General features: G+C 46.6%; 1 protein-coding gene across 1 annotated transcript in view; it reads right to left on the bottom strand.

Annotated features, from left to right (window-relative positions):
* Positions 1-13,101, bottom strand: part of KCNJ5 (potassium inwardly rectifying channel subfamily J member 5) — a 63,757-nt gene that overhangs the window by 18,290 nt on the left and 32,366 nt on the right. Inside the window, exon 3 of the mRNA XM_074849066.1 lies at positions 1,715-1,889. The gene's annotated coding sequence lies outside the window, so the exon portion shown is untranslated. The remainder of the gene's footprint in view (positions 1-1,714; positions 1,890-13,101) is intronic.

Genomic DNA, 13,101 nt, shown 5'->3' on the forward strand with positions numbered 1-13,101 from the left:
GGGACCTTATGGTGTCATTGAAGATTTGACTGTTATCTTTCAACCAACACAACTGAACAAAGAAAAAGAGACACTTTTGTCCTGATAAAACACTCCTGTTTCTCCCGCTACTGGCTGTTTACACGTAGCTCACGCTGAATACTGGCGAAAGCAGAAGCTCAATTCTAAGAGAAAATCTTGCCCCAAGACCACTAATGTTCCTGTTCTCCATTGTTTAGATATTTCAGCATTATAACAACTGAGAATCACTACGTAATTTGCAGCTGGATTAAAAAAATACAATAAAATTGAAGGATGTTAATACCACTTCACACTTCTCCAGTAACTTTCACCCAAACAGTTCCAAGATGACCTGACCAAATGCAGGCTCCTTCTGCCCCAAGACATTCAACAGTGACATTGAACCCACTGTGCAGACAAGAGACGATGAGTCACAGAGAGACAAACTGAGCGACTCAACACCAAGCTGCTGGTGCCAGTGCTCGCCCCAAATATCCGAGTAGCTCTCCTGACCTCAAACTGACTGGAAAATGGGAGGCTCTTAGAGAAAAGAGTCCAGAGATTTGTCTCAGAACATGACTCCAAAACTGTTTGCCTTTCTCAGAGTCTGTAATTGGGCTGGAACCTTCCAGAGATGGAGAATTTTCTCTCATGGGAACCAGAAATGATCCTGATCCCTTTTCTCCAACTGAGTGGGAACAGTGGGGGAAAGAACAGAACCCCAGGAGTGAAATAATTCCCCCAACATGAACACTGCCAGACACACTTCCCACAAACTGTAGAAGATACCGGTTGCTTGGATTGGTCAAAGAACTAGCGAGAGCAGCCAGTTTTGTTTCTCTCTGAGCTACTCTACTACAAATCCAAGGTAGTTGTCTACTTAAAAGGGTGCAGGAGGAAGGACCTGCTAGATTACATTATCCCCAAAAGCCAGATAGTAAGTTTTTTGGCACAGGGACAGTTTCTGCCAATTCTCGATTGGTTCCTGAAACTCTCAGGTCAAAACCAAGTGAGAGACATGCTGTATAAAAGTTAGCAAGTTACTCCCAAGTTACTCAGGTTACTCCCAACCAGCATGTGCTAATACAAAAAGGAGGACTCCGGGCACCTTTTTGACAGGACATTAGTGAAAAAATTAGTCACGCTTTTACCTCCCAGAGACATAAACACCCCCAGGGATTCCCAAGGCATTAAATTGCCTGTCCCCTCCAAGGGCTGAACATGTCACTTCATCATCTGGAGACTACACTGCGAGGGCTCTTTAAACCCTAAACTGCCTAGTAAGTATCTTAATTATAAAATAATTTAGTCTTTGACTCTAGGTGAGGATTATGGAGTCACTCCACACATTTCAGGGCTGCTTACTGATCAGTCTCCCCCTGCCCATTGTGTTCCGGTGAGCTCCACTAATCTGGTATCTGAGCAGTTCACCATTTTTCACGTCTTTTCCTGCATAACACCTTTAGTAGATCTGACAGTGCTTTTGCCCAAGATGAACATCTAATCCCCGGCTTCCCAAAGAGTTCCCCAGCAGCTGGCGAGTTAGACAACAGCACATCTCTAGCTCGTAGCCTGGCAGGTTTGGGCATAGAAACCCGGTGTTCAGCTGATCCCTCAGCGGCTTGTCCTCCTGCCTTCTGGGCTCCTGATCCTTTGCAACCAGAGGAGAGGAAAAAATGAGCTGGAAAAAAACAAATAAAATCAGGTAACTTACTTGCTAAGAGCGGCTCTGCATCAGTCTTGTGCCTTGGCACTTCGGGGGTACAGGAGGGTGACAGGACTGAGAGGTAGGTGAAGCAGCTGCTGGAAAAGTGTCCGATCCATGCCATCACCAGAGAGCTGGGGTCGTCTTCTGGTCCCCGGGCTGTCTCCTTCCTTCTTCCCTCTGCCTGGTATTAGAAAACATTTAGGTGGCACTGAGGATGCAGGCGCCCTGTCCCTAAGGTATCCCTGATGCCCCTCGCCCGGGGCGCTCCAGACCCTCACCCTCCGCTGCCTGCAGGGCTACTTTTCCCTGCCAAACGCCTGCCTTGCCTCGCTCCTGCTCCCTCCCATACCGGTGAATTCTCGGTGGTAGGAAGCTTTTGAAAGGGCTGGGGCAGAGGGGAGGGCGAGGAGAGGGCTGCGTGTGATGGGGAGCATCATCTGTTCTGAATGAGCAGCGCAGGGAGAGGTGGCGGGAGGGAAAGCGGGGAGGGGTTTAAACCGCCGCTTTGCACAGAAAGGGCTGGCTGGGGGCGGGGGGGGGGGGAGAAAAGAGGCGTCTGTCAGTGCCTTAAGAAAACGCCAGGCACCCTGCCCCCCCTACCCCCACATTGCCTTGGCCCCCCCTCCCCTGGGCTCCCCTTTCTGCTGGGGGGGGCTGTCGGGTTTTTAGGGGGTGGGGGCTGCTGCGTTCTTGTTTTAAAAATCACGCAAACAGCAGTCCCTAAAAAAAAAAAAAAAAAGGAGGACGGGGGCAATGCAGAAGCTGCACATTTAACAGGCAGCACATGTGTGCAGGGTCATCGGCGTGGGGGAAACTCCTCCAGGCTGGACAGAGGAATTTGGGAAAAGTGGGGAGAAGGAGGGAGGGCGCGATTCCGCCCCTTGCCTGTCAACCATCAGGCGGCTGAAATGGTGTTTGCTGACTGAGTTGTGCTGTTTGCCTCTGATCCAGCTAGTCCCAGGGAATGCTCTCAAAGCTCTTCAGTGGTTTGCTGTATTTTCTGTCTTTCTCCATCTTTTTTTTTTTTTTTTAACATCGATAATACCACACTGTCTCCCTAGCTTAGTAAAATATTTCCTCTTCTGAAAAGCAAATGTCAGGCCAGCTGCATCTGTGAGATGGATCTGCCTGGTGACTACAGGTTACCTTCAGGCTTTGTTGCCCTGTTCCCCTAATCCTGCTCCCTCTCCTCCCTAATTCCCCGTTCCAGGACCACACGCGTTACAGCCCATCAGAAATGCTTTCACAGAAGATCTTCTGGTCAGGAAAAGAGAACTCGTCAAAACCAAAGCACTGCACAGGAATGTGTCAGTATTGCTGGAATCTGAAAGCTATTTTTGCCATGTTCTGCTTTGAATGACTTTTCAGTTTTCTAAAATTTTTTTAAAGTTACACTATCACTAACGAAATACGTCAGCATTTTTATTTTACTGCATGGACATTTTGCAACTTATTATTTGCATTCTTGTTTTGGGACAGGAAAAATATTGAACTAGTGGAACTTCCTGTAGAACAGAAAATCTGATTCCTAACCATCTTAAATCTAGGATATGTAACACCTTATTATAGAAGCTAGACTGGGAAAATTCAAAGACAGACACGCTAAAGAGAGGGAAATAACCACAGCTTTGAGTATCATAACCATACTGCACTGGGGACTGGGTTAAGGAAGCACATCTCTATACACATAACACTTTTTACCAGGGTTGTTCTGTCCGTGGAGGTTGGATCTGGCCAGATGGGGTAGGAATCTGGAGCCAGACCAAAGACTTAGGCCATTAAAAATTAGTTTTGCAGCTGTAATTTTGCTTTTCCACTTGTTGTTAGCTTGTATTTCCCACTTCACCACAGTATGGGCAGCGAGATCAGACTAGCCAGCTTGGCTCCTGTTTCTCACTCATTAGAACGGTGCTGCCCCATCTGGGTTACGAACAGCACGGAGGACTAAATTCAAATCAGCAGTGAAATTATTTTCAATGAAAGTAAAAGGCATGGTAATAAACTGTTGATTAAATCCTACGAAATTCTGTTAGAACTTCCCCGTGCTCATAACTGTTAGGAATGCTCTTTTCAGCAATATTTATTTTATCTTTTAGGAGTATGTTGATGGTACATGACGTATCCTTATAAACATGCTATTTGGGGAGTATGTTAACAGCTTTGTTTTGTTTTTTAAATAAGCATTCAAACTTACTTAAAAAGTACTAAACAGTAATTCACACAGCATGAGAGTCAGCCCCCCCTCTAAAGCCATAATGTTGGCTTTCAGAGCAGGTTAAGTCCCAGGATGCTGCTTCACCAACACTAAGGACAGTGTCACCTCCATAAAGGCATCAGCTCTGCTTCTTTCATTTAATCTCTTTTAATAAGATTTAGAATGAATTTTTGTGCTAGGAAAAGCTGTCCAGCCAGCAGCCCTAGAGGAAGAGAGTCTCTGCAAGTCTGCAAAGCTGGAGTGACGTGGTCAGCGTTAGGAGAAGCCTTCCTTCCACGTCCCACACACGCTTATCCAACTCATCTCCACTACAAACCCACTTGACGACAGCGTCTGCGTGGACGGGGGTCTCCCAGCCGTGCAGAGGAGTGGGCTCACAGTGTGGGCATCTCTGTGCTGACCGTTTGCCCACCTTGAGCTACACCATTGCATTGCTCACAGGTGAGAGCTCACGGTGCCTCATGCGATGGAAATAAAACCATTTTCACGTTTTGAGCAGACTCCTGTTTCTTCTGACAGGAGCGAAACTCTGCTGACAGGCACTGCCATCTGCTGGCACCGCGTCCTTCCACCCATCGCCCTACAAACTGACAAAAGTGGGGCACGGTTGAGGGTTTAAAGCCGAGTCGGGATTTTCACAGCGCCCACTAACCTGTGAGGCTGCAGAAAGCCCCGTTTCCCCAACATTTCACATGTGTTATTCAGCTGGAAAAAACAGACCTTTCCCCTAACGAGATTTGTCAGTTCATGAGCAGCCATATAATTCTGACCCTCTTCTCTCTTTGCCACAGCTCTGCCGATGCCTTATGCAATTACACAGTGCTGTGCTCACACCTCTGTCCAGATGTGAGCTCCGGGGAGAGCCTGGGATTGCAGATGCTGCCCAGCACACACCCTGAGAGCATCTGTGTGCTGCAGGACCTGGTGCACCAGGCTCGGTACAAAGCACAGCGAAGGCCACAGAAAAGAGGGCACTTGAGAGGTACCTCGTACTTCAGTCAATGTTAAAGGCCTTTTAGGAGCCATTTATTTAATTGCCAGAGAGGTTGTACTTTCTGCATGGGTCCATATGCATCTTGGTAGACTTCTGCTTCCGTATTCCTACACTGTGAACTAGTGCATCTTTCCATGAATTATTTCAATAGACAGCTTCTAATTTCACAGAATCCCAGAATCATCTTGGTTGGAAAAGCCCTTGAAGATCCTCCAGTCCAACCATGAACCTCACACTGACCGTTCCCAACTCCACCAGATCCCTCAGCGCTGGGTCAACCCGACTCTTCAACCCCTCCAGGGATGGGGACTCCCCCCCTGCCCTGGGCAGCCCATTCCAACGCCCAACAACCCCTTCTGCAAAGAAATCCTTCCTAAGAGCCAGTCTGACCCTGCCCTGGCGCAGCTTGAGGCCATTCCCTCTTGGCCTGGCGCTGGTTCCTTGGCTCAAGAGACTCATCCCCCCTCTCTGCACCCTCCTTTCAGGGAGTTGGAGAGGGCCATGAGGTCTCCCCTCAGCCTCCTCTTCTCTAGACTAAACAACCCCCAGTTCCTGTACTGATTAAAGACAAGCCAGACTGGAAAACAGTTTTTCAGTCTCCAAACTACACTTCAGTCAGTCGGCAACACCAATGCGCCCTTGCTAAGGTTGTTAAAAAGTTGATGCTGGCCTCACAAGTTTGAAATGTGTTAGAGAACTCCAGGTATCAGCTTGCTGCAGAAGGGCAGATTTAACACCAAAGGGCAGCACAGTTCGGGTGTACTCTCAGTATGTAACCAAGGAAATGCAGAGGGATCGCTCTCCTGAGTTCTCTCAGTTTTTGGGATGGGATCCACCTTAGGCCACGCCATTTAGGATGCGCTGGTCCGAGTCTAATCAGCACTGCTATTTCTTTTCTAACTGATGACAGGTAGTATCAGGAGGCATCTCAGTTGAACCCTTCTGTTAGGATGGATGAATGATCAAATTCCAGGAGTGTGTAGATACAAATTTCACTTCGGTGCAACATCTTGATTTTCCTGGGGGTGCTCACAAGCTGGGACAGCTGTGCTTCACTGTTCAAAGGACATCCAGGACTATTTACAGGGGTGAAATGATGGCAACTGTGGAATGCTTAGCTCCTGGATTTGCAAACAGAACAAGATGTGGAAGAACAAACTTCAATCTCATTTTGGTATAACTAAATAGCTCTCTGAGGCCATTATGTGTATAAAAAGCTTTCACAAAACAGTTTGGATTTTTGCTGGTTCCTATAGAATGCAGCAGGGGTGACCAGTTTCTGAGCTTGCGTGAACCAAATGGGGAGTAACCTCCATTTCCCTGAGGTTTCACTGCACATAAATGAGCCACCTCCCACGATGAGCACAGACTGGCCCATGACATTTATTACCCAAAGGGACAGTCTTCAATCTGAGCACCAGTGACAGAATCTGCAGCTTGCTCTGGAATCAGTGGAGGCTGTCTTCAGCTTTGCATATATCGAGAGGAGAGGGAGCAACAGTGCCTGCAGGGAACGTTTTAATTTGTTGTGCAATTTGATCTCTGGAAGGAGAGATGTCTCTTCCCGTTTGTCAACCATTAACCTACCATCACACCAGAAGAAAACAGAGTTGTGAGAGCCAGTGCTGGAAAGAGCTTCTGAGATTGTCTCATCCACCTCCACTCTTCCCTGGTGCACTCGACTGAATGGGAGCTGAGCTTTCAAGTAAAGCTCCGAGAATCTAGATGTGACAGTCACCCACTCCGTCTCGACTTCCTTTTGTGTTTTGGGGCTTATTCAAACCCCAGACTCAAAATGAAATTTGGGGAGTAGAAACAGCGGCAGACAAGGGGGAAGGAAAAGTTTCTGCAATAAACCCAAACTCCCCCGCCTGTGTGAAGCATGTGTGGAGGAGTCTGCTTGCCATTTCCTTTGATATGATAATGAGGAGCTAATGATAACCCAGGCAAAGAGACAGCTCTTCTCACAGCGATGTGGGGCTAGTGCCTAGCACTGATTTGTGCCAGCCAACACACATCCCAAGCCGCTGCTATCTTTTAACTTCTGGATTGCCTGCAAGTGTGTTAGTCCAGTTCTTCCTGAACCGCTGTTATAATTAACACTAATTAAGCTCTTGTTTTGCAGGTGCAGCAGCAGAACCTAAGGCTGAAGGGCACCCAGAGACTAAATTTCCCACTGAGGCCCATGGTGGCTGCAGGGCTAGAAGACTCTGGCGAGGGGCAGCATTTGAGCGCGTGTGAACTTGCACACGAGTGACATCTCTTCTCTGAATAAACTACCCCTCCAGCTCCCAGAGTGCCTGGCTGTTCTCTGCCTGCGAGCTCAGAAACAACAAAATGCAGTAGTCATAGCGCACCGCTAATAACGGCAAATTTATGAAAACAATTTCCTTGCGAGGCTGTCGGAATTCAGAAAGATTTCTGCCAAAAGCAAATGCCTTGGCTCTTCCAGGTGGGAATCTTGTCAACTTCCCTCCTAAAAACATACAGCCTTCCCTTCGCCGAGAGGGATGGGTGCATACAGGAGGTAACCAGAAAGGTACAGTCTGTTTCTCAAACTCAACCAGTAAGTAGCCCCTTCACTGAAAAAAAGCCTCACCTCTAGCTTGTGTTTTTCCAAGCAATGGTCAGAGATGGACAAGAGGTGGAGCCAGCAACTCCCTCACTTAACTATGAGGAATTTACCAGGGTATTGAGTTGATTCCAAGGGATTCCACAAACGTAATAGAATAATGAGAGTAATAGAATAAATTTTGCCTTTGGGCACGAGTAGGAGCACAGCCAAAGCCCAGCGTGCACACTTGAAGTCCTGGATTGTCACCGTCTGTGAAACAACCATCCACAGAACATCACAGATCAACGCAACATAACACAGTCGCTTCCAGCATATTCTGTGGTTACTTAGCAGAAAGCACAATCTACGGGGCAAAAATAATATCCTGAAGACAGGCTTTAGAAGATGGACACATCAGCATGTCTAGTTTATTTAACTGGCATATTTTAATACTATTTGCAACCCACTCTTAGGAATTAAAGCAACTCAACATTTGTTATAGCAGGTCTCGCGCGTCATCGCTCCGAGTTCACTTCAGGATTCTTTTCAGCTCTCTACTCTGGCTGCAGAAGAAGTGACCCCCACTGACTCTAATGGAGTCTTTTTATTATTGTTTAATCTCATGTGTGTGTGCCTGGCAGCAGACTAGCAGCCCTGGGGACAAAAGGCCTCTATTTAGCCACAAATGGGTACTGTATGGACAGCCTTTCCCCAGGGCTGCCCTTTCATTACAGCCCAAGTGTATTCAGGTGACTGGTCAGAGCAGCTCTGGAGCTAGAAGGGGTTTGTTAGAGACGCTGACCAGCACATGGATTAGCTGGTAATACCCCCTCAATTAACCCTTGGCTTCTCTATTTCAATTAGCGAAGGTGGAGCTCAGAGCTTTGTCCCTTAGGATGTGACTGACGTCACTAGGGATCTAAAACTTCAGTCGTGGTTAACCTAGGCTTTAGTCTGGAGAAGAGGAGGCTGAGGGGAGACCTCATGGCCCTCTACAACTCCCTGAAAGGAGGGTGCAGAGAGGGGGGATGAGTCTCTTGAGCCAAGGAACCAGCGCCAGGCCAAGAGGGAATGGCCTCAAGCTGTGCCAGGGCAGGGTCAGACTGGCTCTTAGGAAGGATTTCTTTGCAGAAGGGGTTGTTGGGCGTTGGAATGGGCTGCCCAGGGCAGGGGGGGAGTCCCCATCCCTGGAGGGGTTGAAGAGTCGGGTTGACCCAGCGCTGAGGGACCTGGTGGAGTTGGGAACGGTCAGGGTGAGGTTCATGGTTGGACTGGAGGAGCTTCAAGGACTTTTCCTACCGAGATGATTCTGTGGTTCTGTGGTTCTGTGATTTGAACTAGAGATCTAATGGTGAAAAATCTTCAAACCCCATTTTAAATTCACAATCTACACGGTTCTGAGTTTTAGTAAAAGACTAAACTGTAGCTTGCACTAGGATCCTTTTGGTGTGTGAAAGGTAGTGGAGGGGTCCATAAAAGAACCAAAACATGAATTCCTGCTGCCATAATAGAGTAGCGTAGTGGTTGCTGACCACACATGACTCCAGCAGACCCTGTCTGCACACTCTTTGCCCCTGCAACGCCTGGGAGTGCTCTACCAAGAGAATTTTTTGCTTTGTCAAAATTCCAGCACTTAAGCTGGGCAGTGGATCTCCTCTGCAATTAAGTTTTCTTCTTTTACATGCAACAGACCTTCAAGCCAATTTCTGAGATGCATCTTACTACAATAACTTCTAGAGAGTCTTTAAGAACAAAACCAATTGTTCCATTCTTCCCCAGTCCACCAAGTAATCTGCATGGACTGGCTTAATTCAAGAGCTATGACTGCTTATTAGAAAATCCCAGTAACAGTTAGGTAACTTCTGAGCTCTTGGATCTCCACATAATTTACTAACATTAGGAAGATTTTCAGCAGTTTTGCAGTCATTTGGGAGCTTAAGAGAACCATTTCTAGATTTTTTTTTTTTTTCCCAGACCTTGCAGCAGCATTCAATATTTATAAGGAATTCCCTGTCTTGGTAGCAACAACTGACGGTTACAAAAAATAAGTACACTATAATATGCATTACTATTTTAAGTCTGCCAAAGACTGCTAGATGAAGATATTTCCAGCTTTTGCCTGACTGGTTGATATTTAGTTCAAACAAATGACAACTGACAAAAGGAAACATATCTAGGAGGGAAATGAGAGGGTGTATGGGAACTCGCAACAGCTACAGTAAAAGATTTTTCTGTGTTTACAGAATAAATGAGCAGCAGAATCAGGAAAAGAGTCAGACTTCTGGCTTCTACTCCAGCCACTTATTCAGGGAACCACACAGTCTGTTATGTGCTCAGATATGGCTGTAGGGTGTAGTACATGAATAAAACCCTTCCCATCCTCCAAATAACATTTTGAGATTGTGCCGAATCTAGGCTTTTCCACAAAAATGCGAATAACTCATGTTTAATGATGCAATGGAGACAAAAGATAAATCTTGATCTCAGTGTAACAAAGTGCCTTTTAATGAACACCCCTGTATGCTCGCTGCCTGACAATACTGGACATGATCCAGGTCTGTTTACAGTGCCAGCATGTCTCTGTCCCTGACTCCTGGTGCATCTGTACATTTTGTTCTTGGCATATTTGTATCTATGGAGCCAGCTGACCTTGAAACTCTCATCAGCGGGGAAAAAAATACTAAAAAAATCAGCAGCCAGAAAGCCTACCACCCCCCCATATATTTCACAGTTATTATCAGAATATTTCTCCTCTGTTCAGTTCGCACATAGATGACATTCAATAACACTGAAAATGTTCTTACTGTCCCTAGAGAGGCCTGTTCAGGGTAAAACCAAAGGAAATTAAAGACCTATCAAGCAATCCCCCGATACAGGTTCATAAATATAAAACTGCAGGCAGTGACTGGCTAAAGGACCAAGGACAAAATGTGCTAAAACTCTTTGACTCGGGTCCCTCCGTTCCTCCCTCCCCTGTATTCCCTGCTCTGCAAGGGGATGGGGTAGGTTCCCTACCGCTCGTTATCACTGCATATTCACATAAAACAGAGAGGATGAAGCATTTGCTGTGGGACTAACATGCCGTAGTGCACCGCTCCTGTGACAGCGAGGCTTTGCAGCCATATCTAAAAATACACACCTCTTTCAGACAGCAGCCGCCTGCCGCTGCCTGCTCTAACAGCGCCTTTCCCTCCAGCAGCGGATGGGTGTGTGATGGGACACACTGCTGTGCCTAAGGCGGATGATGCTGCAGACTGGGGGAGCTGAATTCCCCGGAAAAATGAGTGACGCAGGTGCCTGGTGTTCTGTCCTGCCAGACCCTGTTCCTTTACACAGTCTGCGAGCGGGCTGGCGTGCCTGGAACACAACCTGCAGGATGATTTTTGGGGACCCCGGAGACCTTCCTTGAAGTGTTTCCCATCCTCCTGAAGAATGAATAGATGAGTTTTGCTGTGACCTGCTTTACAGCTCTATGAAACCACGACGCAGATCAGTGGCGAGGACCTTTCGGGTGCTGCTGAGAGACAAACCGGGTCCTCTGCACTCTTCAAACTTCTGTGGCAGGATGCTGAATTCAATTACACGACTGTGCTCACTAGAGTGCTCCCTTACATGCTGTAATTTGTGCAGCAACAGCTCACTAAAGTTGCAGCAAAACTGTTGGGTTTACCCTGCAGTCATTCAGCGAAGCTTTCCTTTCTGGTTGGGTTTGCCTGGGGCTTATTCCTTTGCCGCTCGATGCACCAACTCAAAAATTTCAGATCTGCCTAGTGCTAAAATTGTACAGAAAAAGAACTGTACATTCACCCAAATGGATGAAATTTACTTTACTTTTCTGTTAGTCAGGAAATTTGTCTGCTGTTTGATATATCTGAGCTCGAGATTAAGGAGACCAGTGTAATCTCAGGCCATTATAAAAATTTCTCAGCATGCAATCCAGCCATGGAAATAACTCAGATGACTCCGTGCGTCACACTGCTCTCTGCTGTAAGAACAGACATAAGGAATTATTGACTAGATTTCCCAGAATGTACCCGGGTAAATGAGGCATAACACCAGAATTGTAGACATGTCAAAAAGCGTAAAAATAAGTTTTCCCAGGAAATATGATGCCATATGGACACAGCCTTTGTTCTGGTGAGGTTTTCAGTTCCCCAGGCTTTTCTATATCATGACGTATTCTAGCAAGATGACTGGGTTACGTCATCTCAGCCCTTAAATTGCCTCGGGCCGTAGTGTTTCCACACTAACCATACCACTGGAAATTGCAGATTCAGTACTGTCGCCTTCACAGAGAATTGATTCATCTGTGCCGACAGCTTGCATACACCTTGTCATACAACAAAGTTACTGAAACTGAATTGCCAGAAAGGCTGGCAATGAAAGATCATTGCTTTGGGTGATTTATCCGGGACTTATGCAGCACTCTGAGCCAACGCCAAGAAAATTCCCTCATGTACCTAGACCAGATGTTGTTCTCATCTGAACTGTGTCAAATCTGAGATAAAACTACTAAAGCCAACAGACATGTGTTACTATCACCCTTGTTTCAATCCAAACTACACTCCCCTCTGTGTCCACCCCATTCCCAAAAAAATCAGCAAAACAGCCACAGTTGGATAAAAAGTTCAGCCTCTCTGATTTCACCTGTTAGCTGTGCAAAATGATTTTGGCGTATAAGAAAAGGTTGACTAAATTTTTTTATTGATGACACTGGCCCTAATTTAAAACGGAGATGGAGCTTTGTGGCACTCGGGCATGTATGGCGTGAAAATACTAACAGAAGTGCTTTCTGCCCAAAGTTTCCCCTTCCCCAAGCTTCGCCCCTTTCTTTCATCTTTTTTTAAGAGATTTTTCCCCCCACGCACAGAGCCCGCATTACCCCGGGCAGTCCCTGCACAGGCCAGTAGAGGGGGGTGGGCAGCCGCATTGTTTTTTTACTCTCCTGACCATTCTCAGGGGTAAAGCCACACATCTCTCTGAAACATTATTTATCCAATTTCAAGTACCAAAGGTTAAGCATGAAGCAGAAGCTTTACTGAAATAAGGTCTTTCCCCATAGCTTTTTTGTGGAAATGATACGTGGTGATTTTAAGTACTTTACCCATATACGAGGACTATATGTGAGTTTACAGTTTTATGAAGTACTTATGAGTTACTGTGCAGGACAAGCACATTTTGGCACATTTACCATTTGCAGAAAAGGCCGTGCAACGCCGAAGTTCCTCTCAGTGTGGGTGATGGAGACCTACAGAAAATCTTGCTACAAGAGGTGGAGGTGCCCACCTGGGCATAAATCAAACTCCTTTTCAGAAAGCACCTCCTGGCTCTGTGGAACCAGACATAACAAAAGCACATTGTAAAGGGGAAACTTCAGCACAAAGAGACTTCATTATACGGACATATTGTGAGAGGAAGGACAGAAGACTGTCTTCAGCAACCTAACCTAGTCATTGAATCTGTTATCATTATCAGGTCAAGAGAGTGAAGGAGCCAACTTTTTTCAGAGTTGGCCAAACTGATTGACAGGCGGCTGAGCATGAGCCAGCAGTGTGCCCAGGTGGCCAAGAAGGCCAATGGCATCCTGGCTTGTATCAACAATAGCGTGGGAGCAGGGACAGGGAAGGGAT

The sequence above is a fragment of the Strix aluco genome, chromosome 23, assembly GCF_031877795.1.
Source record: "Strix aluco isolate bStrAlu1 chromosome 23, bStrAlu1.hap1, whole genome shotgun sequence".
Lineage (NCBI taxonomy): Eukaryota > Metazoa > Chordata > Aves > Strigiformes > Strigidae > Strix > Strix aluco.